Source organism: Enhydra lutris, unplaced genomic scaffold, assembly GCF_002288905.1.
Source record: "Enhydra lutris kenyoni isolate GAN:26980312 unplaced genomic scaffold, ASM228890v2 scaffoldscaffold35, whole genome shotgun sequence".
NCBI lineage: Eukaryota > Metazoa > Chordata > Mammalia > Carnivora > Mustelidae > Enhydra > Enhydra lutris.
In genome coordinates this window covers 16100151-16112524 of record NW_019154119.1, presented here as the reverse complement: position 1 = coordinate 16112524, position 12374 = coordinate 16100151, and positions in this window count along the sequence as shown.

The following is a 12374-nucleotide window of genomic DNA, read 5'->3' as shown; positions in this document are numbered from 1 at the left end:
GACGTATACTGGGTTGGTCATAGGGCTGTGGGAACCCAAGATTGAATAGATGAGACTGACAGCAGCGTAATCCCATATACTTACACCCGGGAGAGGATGCAGCACACTCTGCAGGGCCCGTGGGGTCACACTCGGGAACAGAGAACAAGGGACAGGGAGGCAGGCTTTGTCCTATCGGAGGGATGGAGTGACCCCTGGTTCCTGCAGGAGTGTATGATTGACTTATTTGAATAATCCCGTGGGCAGGCAGGAACTCCTCTCATCTTCTTAATAAGGTGCTTTTGGCTAGGGAACCCTATCCATGGGAGCCGAGTGGGGAGAGGAAGGCAAAGTTAGGCCACTTTGGGGCCCTCCCAGTTTCACCAGATGCCAAGGCCACACATGGTACCAGGCCTTGATTTTAGGCAGTCCACCACAGGGGAACTCAGAAGAGTGGGTATTGGGAAATCAGTGTTGTTTGGGCATATTGAGTTTGAGATCCCTGTTAGTCACTGGAGAGACCTCAAAATCTGAAGTTGGAGGGGCAGGGGTCAGGGCTAATGTAAATGTAGGAAACATCAGAATATAAGTACTATTTAAAAACTGTGAGGCCAGATGGGATCTCCTAGAGGGTTTGCATAGATAGAAGAGATCTCTGTGAATGCTGTTCCTGCTTCAGTAAGTTCCCTTCTACTCCTGGATTGCAGAGTGGTTTGTTTTTTGTTTTTTTTTTTTTATCAGAAATTAATGTTGGTTTTGTTTTGTTTTGTTTTTCAGATGCTTTTCTTGCATTTGTGAGATGATGGTATGTTTTTTTTCTTTTTTAGCCAGTTAATACAGCATTTACAATATGGTTAATACGAAATTCAGTTGAGTTTCAAATGCTAAACCAGCTTTGCCTTCCTAGGATAAACCCCACTTGGTCATGATCTATCATCCTTTTTACGTATTATTGAATTTGATTTGCTGAAATGTTAAGATTTTTTGCATCTATGTTCATAAGAAATGTAGCTTTCTTTCCTCCATTACCAGAAGGAAGATTTGTGGACATTTCGGTAAATATAATTCAATAAAAATGTCTTGATTATCTATCACAGTGGTTCTCAAAATGTGATCCTTGACCCAACAACATTGACACCCCCTGAAAACTTACTAAAAATGGAAAATTCCAGGCCTTATCGCTGACCTGCCAATTTAGAAATGTGGCGTGGAGCCCAACAATGTATATTTTTGTACAAGCCCTCCCGGAGATTCTGCTGCACACCCACTAATGTGAGAACCACTGTTGGTTCTATCACATAACCGTCACGTTCAAAAACAAATGACACAGAGTGGGAAGTAAGGAATGCTTTTAGGCTGCAATTAACAGACTCCCCTCCAACTACTAAACCAGAAGTTTCTTGGTTTTTTTTACATAACAAAAGTTCTGGAAGTAAGTCATACTAGCTTTGGTTCAGTGACCCAACTGTTCTTCTTTGCCGTTCTCAGCACATTGGCCTCTGGTTCTCAGCTTACTTCCTCATGGTCTCAAGATGGATGCTGCGATTCCATACAAACAAATCCTGGTAGAAGGAGGGAACTATGACTAAACATTTTCCCAAGAGTGTCTAGTGAGAAAACCTTTTCTAGAAGCTCCCCGGTAGAGTTTCCTTTACATTCCATTGGCCAAAACTGCACCATCACGGGCAAAGGGGAATAGGATTACTATGACTGCTTTAGACTATCCTGATGCATTGCTACCTTCCCTAGGATTAAAGATCTTTCTCTACTCTTTGAGCAAACTTACGGTACTATTAGCAGGGAAAGGCGGAGTTGGTGGGGGGGCTCTGTCTGTTGATGAGCAATGAGCAATGTCTGCATATGTGGTCTCTCCTCTCTAGTTCAGTCTCAACATCTCATATGTGCAAAATATGACGCTGTGGTATTATGGGCAAAACAATTCCTAACATCTGCTGATCGTCTGCTACCAGGGCATTCGGTTAGAAATTTTCCAACTAGGGGCGCCTGGGTGGCTCAGTGGGTTAAAGCCTCTGTCTTCGGCTCAGGTCATGATCCCAGGGTCCTGGGATCGAGCCCCGCATCGGGCTCTCTGCTCAGGGGGAGCCTGCTTCCCCCCCTCTCTCTGTCTGCCTCTCTGCCTACTTGTGATCTCTGTCAAATGAATAAATAAAATCTTAAAAAAAAAAAAAAAAAGAAAGAAATCTTCCAACTACTGGCATCCAGATTTGCTCTATCTTTTTTTTAAAGATTTTTAAAATTTACTCGTCCGAGAGAGAGGGAAAGCCCAGGCAGGGAGAGCGGCAAGCGGAGGGAGAATAAATATTCAGCAAAGTGAGAGTTGAAATCCCTATGAAGGCTGTTCCTCCCAACCATTCTCCTTCCCTAGATGGCCTTGGGTTCAAGGGTGAGATGGAGGAAGAGCCCCCCCCCATGTGTCCTCTAGGTCCTTGCCAGGCTCTGATGCACGTGGTCGTGGGTGCTGATTGCTCTGCTCGGCTCCCACTGGCTGGGGTTGTCCACAGGAACGCAGGTGCTCAGCTCCACCGGCGCCCCCCACACTCGGACTGTGAGAACGACGGTGTCCCTGGGCCACCTCCACTCTCCGGGGGCCGTTTCTCCTGTGCTGCAGTCCCCCCTCCCTCCCGCCATGGGCACAGGGCATCCAGTGGGTGGTCTCCTCAAGGTCTGTCTCTGCCTGGACACTTGCCTCAGCTCTATCTAAACTAGAAAGGCTCCCAATGATGCAATAAGGCAGAAGCAGGCTGATGCCACGACGGTGCCCTGGTCGAGCCCCGGAGGAGCGCAGAGGGGGAGGTGAGGGCGCAGGTGGAAGGACCGCATGGCGGAGCCGGGCTCTCGGGAGGTGTGCCCAGGTCCCAGGCTGTCCCTGCGCGGAGCAGGCAGTGAATTTTTAATCTCCTTTCAGGGGAAGAAATAATTTATTGCTTCCCCTGAAAGGAGATTAAAAATTTGCTATTTCGCCACTAGAGTGACTTGTAATCTTTGTGGATTTGGGTGGAATCTCTTTTATGAACAAAACTTATTTTATGTTTTTTTTTATTTTTTTTTAAGATTTTTTTTTTTTTAATTTATTTGACAGAGAGAGATCACAAGTGGGCAGAGAGGCAAGCAGAGAGAGAGGGAGGAGGAAGCAGGCTCCCTGCTGAGCAGAGAGCCCAATGCGGGACTCGATCCCAGGACCCTGAGATCATGACCTGAGCTGAAGGCAGAGGCTCAACCCACTGAGCCACCCAGGTGCCCCCTTATGTTTTTTTTTAAATTAAATTTCTTACCACTGCAGTGAAATACAGTTTTACAGATTAGGGGACCACCCTAAAAGGAAACAAAACCAAGTAATATTTCACATGGTCTCAGCTCCTGTAACTATTGTAATCGTATGAAAGCAGATCCTTCCAAGGCCGGGAGGGGTGAGAGCAGAATGCCATCAGTACTTCTAGAAAAACAGTCTTTAGATTGTTGTGTCTGTCAGTGACCAGTCTATGCTCACAGCCATGCCAATAGACCATATATGTTCTGAAGTGGAAAGAATGTCCTGTTCTTAGTTGTCTGAGCGTCAAATTTGGATCCTCAGAACCTCGTGGAAAACACAGCCGGGAAGCACACTTATTCCACACCTGCCTACCTTCCAAACCTTTTGCGTGTTTTCTCATTTACTACATCTAGATAAATCTACCCATCTACATCTATGGCAAATAAAAGTTTGATCATAGTAGATTAACAAAAAAACTTCTAGATTTTTAAAATTAAAAAAATTAAACAGATACGACGAGAATCTTTTCCCATAAGAATACAGAACACTGGCTTAAATATGTTGTTAATCTACAAGGCTACCTCATAAATTTTTTTTTTAATTTATTTAACAGAGATCACAAGTAGGCAGAGAGGCAGGCAGAGAGAGGGAGGAAGCAGGCTCCCCGCTGAGCAGAGAGCCCGATGCGGGGCTCCATCCCAGGACCTTGGGATCATGACCTGAGCTGAAGGCAGAGGCTTAACCCACTGAGCCACCCAGGTGCCCCTATCTCATAAATTTTGAACATGGGTGTTGGGGTTTTTGTTTTTATTTTTTTGCGGGGGTGGTTTTTTTAATCCTTAAAAAATATGGATTTCTTCAGGCAGTTTGAGATTCTGGGTTAGACGTGAAAGGAAGAGGAGGGCCTTCCACCTGCCAACCTCGGCTCCTCTTGCATCGGGTAAATGGACATCATTGTGGAAATGCAGGGGGTGAGCTCGTAGGTTATGGGTAAGGAGCTGCCATGTGCCTTACCTCCCCAAAGGGGCCACAACAGGTTTGTGGTTGCCACACAGAAGTGGGACCTTCTACAGCGCAAAGGAAGGAGGAGAGCCCGGGGCCAGGGCAGCTGGGGCTGAACCTTTAACCATAGACAGTCTGTAGTTCTTTGTTATCTCTTTGTTTCTGTTTCTGTTTCTGTTTTCCCCCTCCATTGGCACAAAGCCTAGGAGGGAAAAAGCAATATTAATTCAACCCTGTATTTATACAGAAAGCAATACTGGTTGGGAGAGAAGGAGCATTATTTCCAAGTCTTCAGGAGAACTGAGTAGAATTTCCAAAGTTCTGTGAATCATTATACATCGCAGCTAGTTAAGAGTATGTATTTTCATGTTGGGTGGAGAAGCAGTGACTTTTTTTTCATTTTAAATACCTCTCTATTCTCGAAAGCTGAGTAAGTCCCATAGTATTAAGTCTCTCACAAAATGTTTTCTTAGTGTGTGTTCCCTTGTTTTGCGCCCTCATGAAGTATTTAAGCATAAAGTGATTTTAGTGCCAGACTTAGCTGATAATAGGCTACGACTTGAGAAGAACTTACAAACGAGTGCTTTTATTGACTTTATAAATTAAGAACCTGGTATTTCAGCTCCCCTGGCCTCTTGCCCTTCTGCAACAATTATTTCCTCTGGAACAATTAGTACATGTTTTATGGATATTTGCGTTGAACCGGGTGACACACAGATATTTCCAAAAGAATTTTTTAAGTTAGAATTTCACTTAAATGTAATTACCTTTTGTCACCATTGTTGTCTGCATTAAGTCAGATGACGCGATTAAGTTAAACATTACCTAAAATGAAAGAGATGGTCTCTGGTTTTAACTCGGAAGTTTAAAAGTAGGAAAGATGTGTTCCTCACCACGTTGGAGGATAAGCATATATTATAAACATGTTCACTTATTTTTACCTTTCCCTCCTTAGAAATTCACACCAGAATAGAAATCTCCCTGGGACAGTCTCCTCTGCCCGGGGCCCCTTGTCACTCTGCTTGGGCTCTCTCCTCCCAATCCCCGTTTGGCCATTCTGCCAAAACACAATGGGCCCGTGCCAGCCCCCCTCCACTTCTCTGGGTCTAGCCCCAGAATTTCTCCGGGTCCAGCCCAGGGATCTGCGTCTGGTCAAGGTGCTACGTGTTTAGACCCCCTGCCTCCTCCTTCTCAGCACCGCCTGGGGCTCCGAGTGGGCGGGGTGGCCCCTGAGTCTGCATTTTATCACCTGGCTTCCCACGCACCATAATTCTGCTGTCTGTTCCTGCCATCTGGTCCCCGTCTCCAGGTGCCCAGCTCACTGTGTCCCTCACTGATCCCGTCCTCCCTTCATCTGAAAGGACACAGGGTCCTTCCACAGCGTCAGGGAGAGCTCCTCGGCGCTCATAGCTCACCCCGTGTTTGGCATCTAGGGGAGCCTACTTCTGCATGCATCTTGCCCCAGGCAGGCGGACGCCTTTGAGATGGGGTGGGGTGTGGGGGTGCTTTTTCATGCTCCGTAGAGAACCCTACTTCCCACAGACCCTCAAGAAAGGGCTCCGATGCAGGGGATGGACATGGGGGAGGGTGTGTGCCTTTGGGAGCGTTGTGAACTGTGTAAGATGACGATTCAGGGACCTGGACCCCTGGGGCAAATAATATGTTTTGTGTTAATAAAAAATAATAATAATAAAAAGAAAGGGTTCTGATGGAAGGAATGATGATAAAAAGGGAAAGATTACGAAAACCTCCCTACTTTCTTATCGGCTATGCACCACGAGGATCACTGCTGGACAAAGGAAGTTGGTTGTCTGCCCTCCGAATGTTGGTTTTGAATCGGTTGGAAGTATTTTTAAAACAGAAGGAGGAGACACGGGCCTCACTTTTGCTTGAGGTACCCCTGGGCAGTACCGCAAAGATCTCACGTGCTGGAACTATGCCAGGCACGGGTCTCAGCCATTACAGAGCCCTCCGCTCTCAGCCCCTGACTGATCCCACGATGCACTACGTTATTTGACAAATAAAGACACTGAGAAGTCCTGATCCCAGGCAAACTGGCTAAGGTATCTGCGGGCTTCGGCTTACAGCCCTGCCTCTCCAAGCTCCCAGCCCTGGTGATGTCGGTTCGGAATCAAAGGAGCCCAAATGTTGCCATGAAGAAGAAAACGTTAGTGTTTATGACTGATGTGTTTCCTCACCACCCCCTCCTCCAAACCTCCGCCCTGAACCTGTTCGTCCTCCATGTTCCCTGACTCTCAGTTATGGCACCATTCACCTAATCACCTACGCTATAAATCGCCAACTCCTCCCAGTCCGTCACCCAACATCTCTGTCACTCAGCCCTGATAGTTCCACCACCAACGACCTCTCTGGCCAGTCTTGAGTCCTCTGACAACATAGTCGCTGCCCAGCTCAGACCCTCATCATCTTCCTCCTGGTGTGTGCAAAACCATTCTCTTTTCCCAGCATCTGTCCCTGTCATGCCCCTGCCAGTTACGTTCCCCAAATAGAGCTAATGTCACTCCGACACTCAGCAGGCCTTTGATGACTCCTGGCTACCCACAGCCTGATGGCTTAGCCTGGATGGTCCGTCTAGTGTGGCTCCTACATAGGACTTCCTGTCACCTGCCCCAGCCCAGCTCCCTCCATCCCAGACAAGGCAATCCTGAACAACTATGACATCTCCCACCTCAGGGCCTTTGCCCTTGTTGTACTCCTTATCAGAAATGTCCTCCCTCATCTCAGGAGACCCCTAATTCTTCCTTAATGGCCCTGCTCAATTGTAATGTCCTCCCCTACTGCCCCCCCCACAATCCCCCAGGCAGAATCCATCATTCCCTAAGCATTCAACACACGTCCCCTTTAGGGCATTTACAACGTTTGTCCGAATGTGCCCAGGTCTCCGGATCCAACAACTTGGGTGCCTGACCATGAGTTATTCGTGGATACATGCACCTGTGGGCTGGGTAGGAGACTCTGAGGGTAAGAAACCTGAGATCTTATATGAAAAATAGAGTGCACAAAGATTTAAAAAGGGTAAGTAACCCACCCAAGAAGCAGCTCATTTAGATGTCACACACCTGATTTATAATAATGAACTTCAAACAATTAATTTTTTAATGCAAACATGCATTTATTTATTTAGAGAGGGAGGAGAGGGCAGAGAGAGAATCTTTTTTTTAAAGAAGATTAGTTATTTATCAGAAAGAGAGTGAGCAAGCAGGGAGAGCAGTAGAGGGAGAGGGAGAAGCAGGCTCCCCAATGAGCAGGGAGCCTGACATGGGGATCGATCCCAGGACCCTGGGATTGTGACCTGAGCCCAAGGCAGATGCCTAACCGGCTGAGCCTCCCAGGTGCCCCCCTATAATTAATTTCTACTTGTCACCCACCAGAAACTTCGTAGGGTCTCTCTTCTGTGCATCCTCAACGCGATGCCAGCACATAATTTTGCCTGGTTAGGGATTACGTGTGTGCCAGGAAGCACTGTTCGTGCTTTGCCATCTCTGTGTTAAAAGCCCTCTGATGTCCTGTCTCAGAGCTCGCGTCCCCATCTGCTGATCCCCACGATGGCCTCAGAGTTGAGTCCCTTGGAGTTTTGTGATGTCCTGAGGGGCTGTGACTAAGAGGATGGAAGGATACCGGAGAGGTAATGCCTACGGCCTCCCCCAAGTCCGAAGTCACCGAAGCAGCTCCAGGTGGTGCTCCAGGAGGTTTCAGACCGAGCACACAGCACCCCAGTCCCTTCATGAGACGCAGTCCCGCAACTCTGAACCCTGCTTCTACATCGTTTCTCTCTCTGGGTCCTTGATGTGAAATTTTCCTGACTTTTTTTTTTTCTCCTGTTCCTTTTTTCAACTCCTAGCTCTTCCTTTTTCTAACTATCGCCAACAAGGACAACTCAAAATTCCAGATATTGGAATTAACAGTTTCGGGGTGTTTAGGAAAGATAATCAAAGGTGAGTCACAAAATACTCAAATTGCAAGTAAAAAGAAACTCAGCCAGGGAAGAATTACTAGAAAAATTGAGTTAATGAAATGTCAATTTGGGCCAGCAACTTAATCCCATGTTTCCTTCCTCTAAAGGAAGTGTGATCTCTCTCTCTCTCGTATTAAAATGTGGTGAGATGCTACAATTTTAAACACCCATTTCATCATGAAGATGTTTTACCAGGAGTAACCTTTTCTTCAAAGAGTGAAATATGCAAATGGGAGCCAGCCAGCCCTGCCAAGGCCTCCCACTCCCAAGCCTGGAGCGGTTTCTTGAGATGGCTCCGAAGCACTTGGCTCCTCCCTGCTCCGTATTAGTCACAGACAGGAGAGGTATACCAAAGGGTAAGGCTAGCGTGTCTAAGCCAAGGGCTTTCTGGCAGCCGTGCTGCAACTGTGGAGCCTTCTCTGGAATGATCGATCTGCGTGAAGCCATAAGAAAAGAATGTGAGATATCTGGGTTCCTGTTGCCAGCAGGAGGGTGACACCCAACTTGACACAGCTTCTTCTGCCTCCATTCAGAAACGGGGAGAGAGTCTGGATCAAGTCCCAGGTACTTAACAAGACTCACCAGAGACTGCTGTCAGCCTGGCATGACAGGCAGACCTGGAAGGGAAGGGGCGAAGCCTCCGGGAGCAAGCATGTTCAGGACAGTGCCGTTAAGGACATCGGAGGCTAGCGCGCTGGACGCTACAAGATGGAGAGTTCCGCGAGTCACCATGTTCTCTGAGTTGGAGAATCAATGTAGAGACTAATCCGACGCACTGTCCTCTACGCCAGATGTTGTCACCGGAAGCCCCAGGCAGGGCTCTGTCACAATTAAAGTGTCCAGGTTGCTTTATAATGGGGCGACAGGCTAAACCCGGAATGTCAGGCAGAAATGCTCTCATTGTTGGCCGTACCACTACCTACAAGGGAAAGTGAGGGATTTGAAACAAGGGTCTGGATTCAAGTCCTGAATTTACTGACCAGGAGACTCTGAATCCATCTCTTGATGTCTCTGACCTCGTTTCTTCACCTGCAAGACGGGACATACAGATCAATGAGTGTTGCCCAAAGCAGGCTAATGTCATCGTCCCCTGAATGACAACTATCTCTACTCTCGAATATGCTTATTGCTATGCTAGATGACGAGGGGTTTTTTTGGTATGAGGTATAGTTTCTGTCCCTTAAGCAGCTTATAATAAATACAGTGAGGAAAAACGGGAAGGTGGAACCCTTCATATTTACTGAATTCCAACAGATCTGGCATAGTTCAAGACACTGCTCACAAAACAAAACAGATAAATCCCTTGGTGATGGGAATTAGTGTCTCATATCCCCCAGTTGTGGAAACTGAGGCTCACGGTTTCCATCACTTTCCCAAGTCACAGAGCTGGGAGGCGAGGGTGGGGGTTCCACACTCTCCCGTCCACACCCCGTATCTCCAGAGCGGAAGGCTTTCATGTCACAATGGTGAGAGACAGGGTGGCTGTAGTACACTGGGCGGGACCGATCTCGGATGGCAGGTATGGAGGCCCTGCCATCACAGCCACCTGAGATGTCTCTCCGATACGGGCTGTTTCATCAGAGTGAGGTTCCTGCCTGTGATGGGCCCTGCACGTGGCTGGTCAGGTGATGGTGAGGTGACATGGTCAACACAGAGGCACGGGAAGGAACCAGACTGGCTTCCGACCACCGAACCTCTCGATGGAGGCCAACTGTCAAGTGTCTTTGTGTCGGGGATTGTGGTGGCTTCTTTGACCATGTGATCTTATTTAACTCCACAAAACCTGATTTTTGTTTCCCTCATTTTACAGAAGGGAGAGCTGAGGACTGGCCGTGAGGTAGACAGCTCGAGGTAAAAATACGAGGTAGATCTGAGATTTGAACCCAGATCTCATGGCCTTAAAGTCACTCCATCGAACTCACACAGAGCCGAACCAACTGAGGGGCAGAGCAGCTTGTGAAGAGCCATTTAAGAAGGGGACAGCTGAGGTGCTGCAGGGGTTGTCCAGATGGGATGGGAGGGATGCCCGGAGGAGAAGGCCTTGCCGGTGGCCTTGAAGGCAGAGGGGAGTGAGGTGGAGAGGAGGAAAGGAATAGCAGAGGCAACCAGGGGCCGGAAATTGCGGGACATATTCCGGGAACACTGTGAGGGGATCCAGAGCACTGGGGACTTTTCAGTGGGACGTAAATTCAGAAATGTATGCCGGGGCCGGATGAAGAAGGAACTTAAATGCCAGGCTGCGGAGGCTGGGCTGCAGTTGTGTGGACGGTGGATAGCTAAGGTCAGAACCACTGCAAGCAACCCTTCTCTTGAGTCATGAGCCATTGGAGCTGGAAGGGACCAGACGTCCAGTCCAACCTCTTCCTTTTTCTGAGGCCCAGAAAGCAGAAGAACCTGGGCTAGAACTCACTCAGTCTATTCAGCCCTGCCTCCTAACTTCCACATTCCCTACTTGGAAGGCCACGACTTGAGAAGGTGCCTCAAAGATCCTCCTTCTCTTAAAACAAAAACACAACCCCACTCATGGGCTAAAAAGAATTATTGCCAAACAAACAAAAAGATGCCAAACCTCACTCATAATTTTTAAAAATGCAAATCAAAACAACAAGATAGAATTTTTCATCTAACAGACCGGGTCAGCAAAGTTTGATAATGCCCAGGTTTGGTGAGGGTGTGGTGCTTCAGACTCTCTGATATCCTGTTGGTTGGTACCCAAATATGGGGCAACCTTTTCGAAAACAACTTGGTAAAATCTATAAAAATTGCAACTTTGCATGCCTTTTTCACGGAAGTTCCAATTCTGGGATTTACCCAACAGCCATACCTGTCAAGTGTGCAAAGTGTATAGTTAGGGGGATGTTTAATGCAGGAAGTTTATGATTGTGAAAAACTGGGGAGAAAAATCCTAATTGCTCACCCATAGGGTCTCATTGTCACCCATCAATACAAAGAAATAATACGTAGTCATTTTTTTTTAAGATTTTATTTATTTATTTATTTGACAGAGATCACAAGTTGGCAGAGAGGCAGGCAGAGAGAGAGGAGGAAGCAGGCTCCCCGCTGAGCAGAGAGCCCGATGTGGGGCTCGATCCCAGGACCCCAAGATCATGACCTGAGCTGAAGGCAGAGGATTTAACCCACTGAGCCACCCAGGCGCCCCCGTAGTCATTTTTTTTAAAAGGCAGTAGATGTGTATATGCTCACATGGAAAATGTTTGAGACATAAGATACAGAAGCAAGCACACTGAGAAGGGTTGTGCACAGTGTGAATCCCATTTGTGTAAGAAAATAAAACATATGTATGCTTGCAGACACATAAGCATTATCTAGGAAGAGATACAAAAACTTCACAGTGATGATCTTTGGGGGAGAGGGACAGGATGAAGAGGGACTCTGTGCTCTAAACCCTCCATGTTACTTAAATTTTCTTTTTTCCTTTTTTTTTTTTTGTTCCTTTACTTCTTTTCTTTTTTCCTTTAAAAAAAAAACTATGACTGGGACACCTGGGTGGCTCAGTTGGTTAAGTGGCTGCCTTCGGCTCAGGTCACGATCCCAGCGTCCTGGGATCGAGTCCCACATCGGGCTCCTTGCTTGGCAGGGAGCCTGCTTCTCCCTCTGCCTCTGCCTGCCACTCTGTCTGCCTGTGCTCGCTCTCACTTCTCTCTCTATGACAAATAAACAAATAAAATCTAAAAAAAAAAAAAAAAAAAACTATGACCATGCATGATTTTTATAACCTAAAAAAATAGTAAAAAACATAAAGGTATTGCCAATAGCTAGGCGGATCACTCACAGATCTGGATCTTAACTCCTGTTTTAGAGAACTCTCAGAGACAAGCTCAATAAGCCTGTATGAACATTTACAAAAGAGACCCAATGTTTTTATTAATATATCTAAGGTCTAGCAACCTCGGGCCCTTACTGTTCCTGTTTTGGGTTCTATGATTTGATATTTATTCATTCGTCCCATATTTATTTTGTGCCTACCATGCACCAGGCAGTGGGACTGAAGCATGGGGCCATTAGTCTTTATAACACGAAGGCTGCTTAGATCCATCGCAGACATGGTCCAGAAGGGAAGAGAGGCAGACCAATGCCTGTAGAGGATGGTACCCATTCAATGAACACTTAAGAAATATTTTCTAT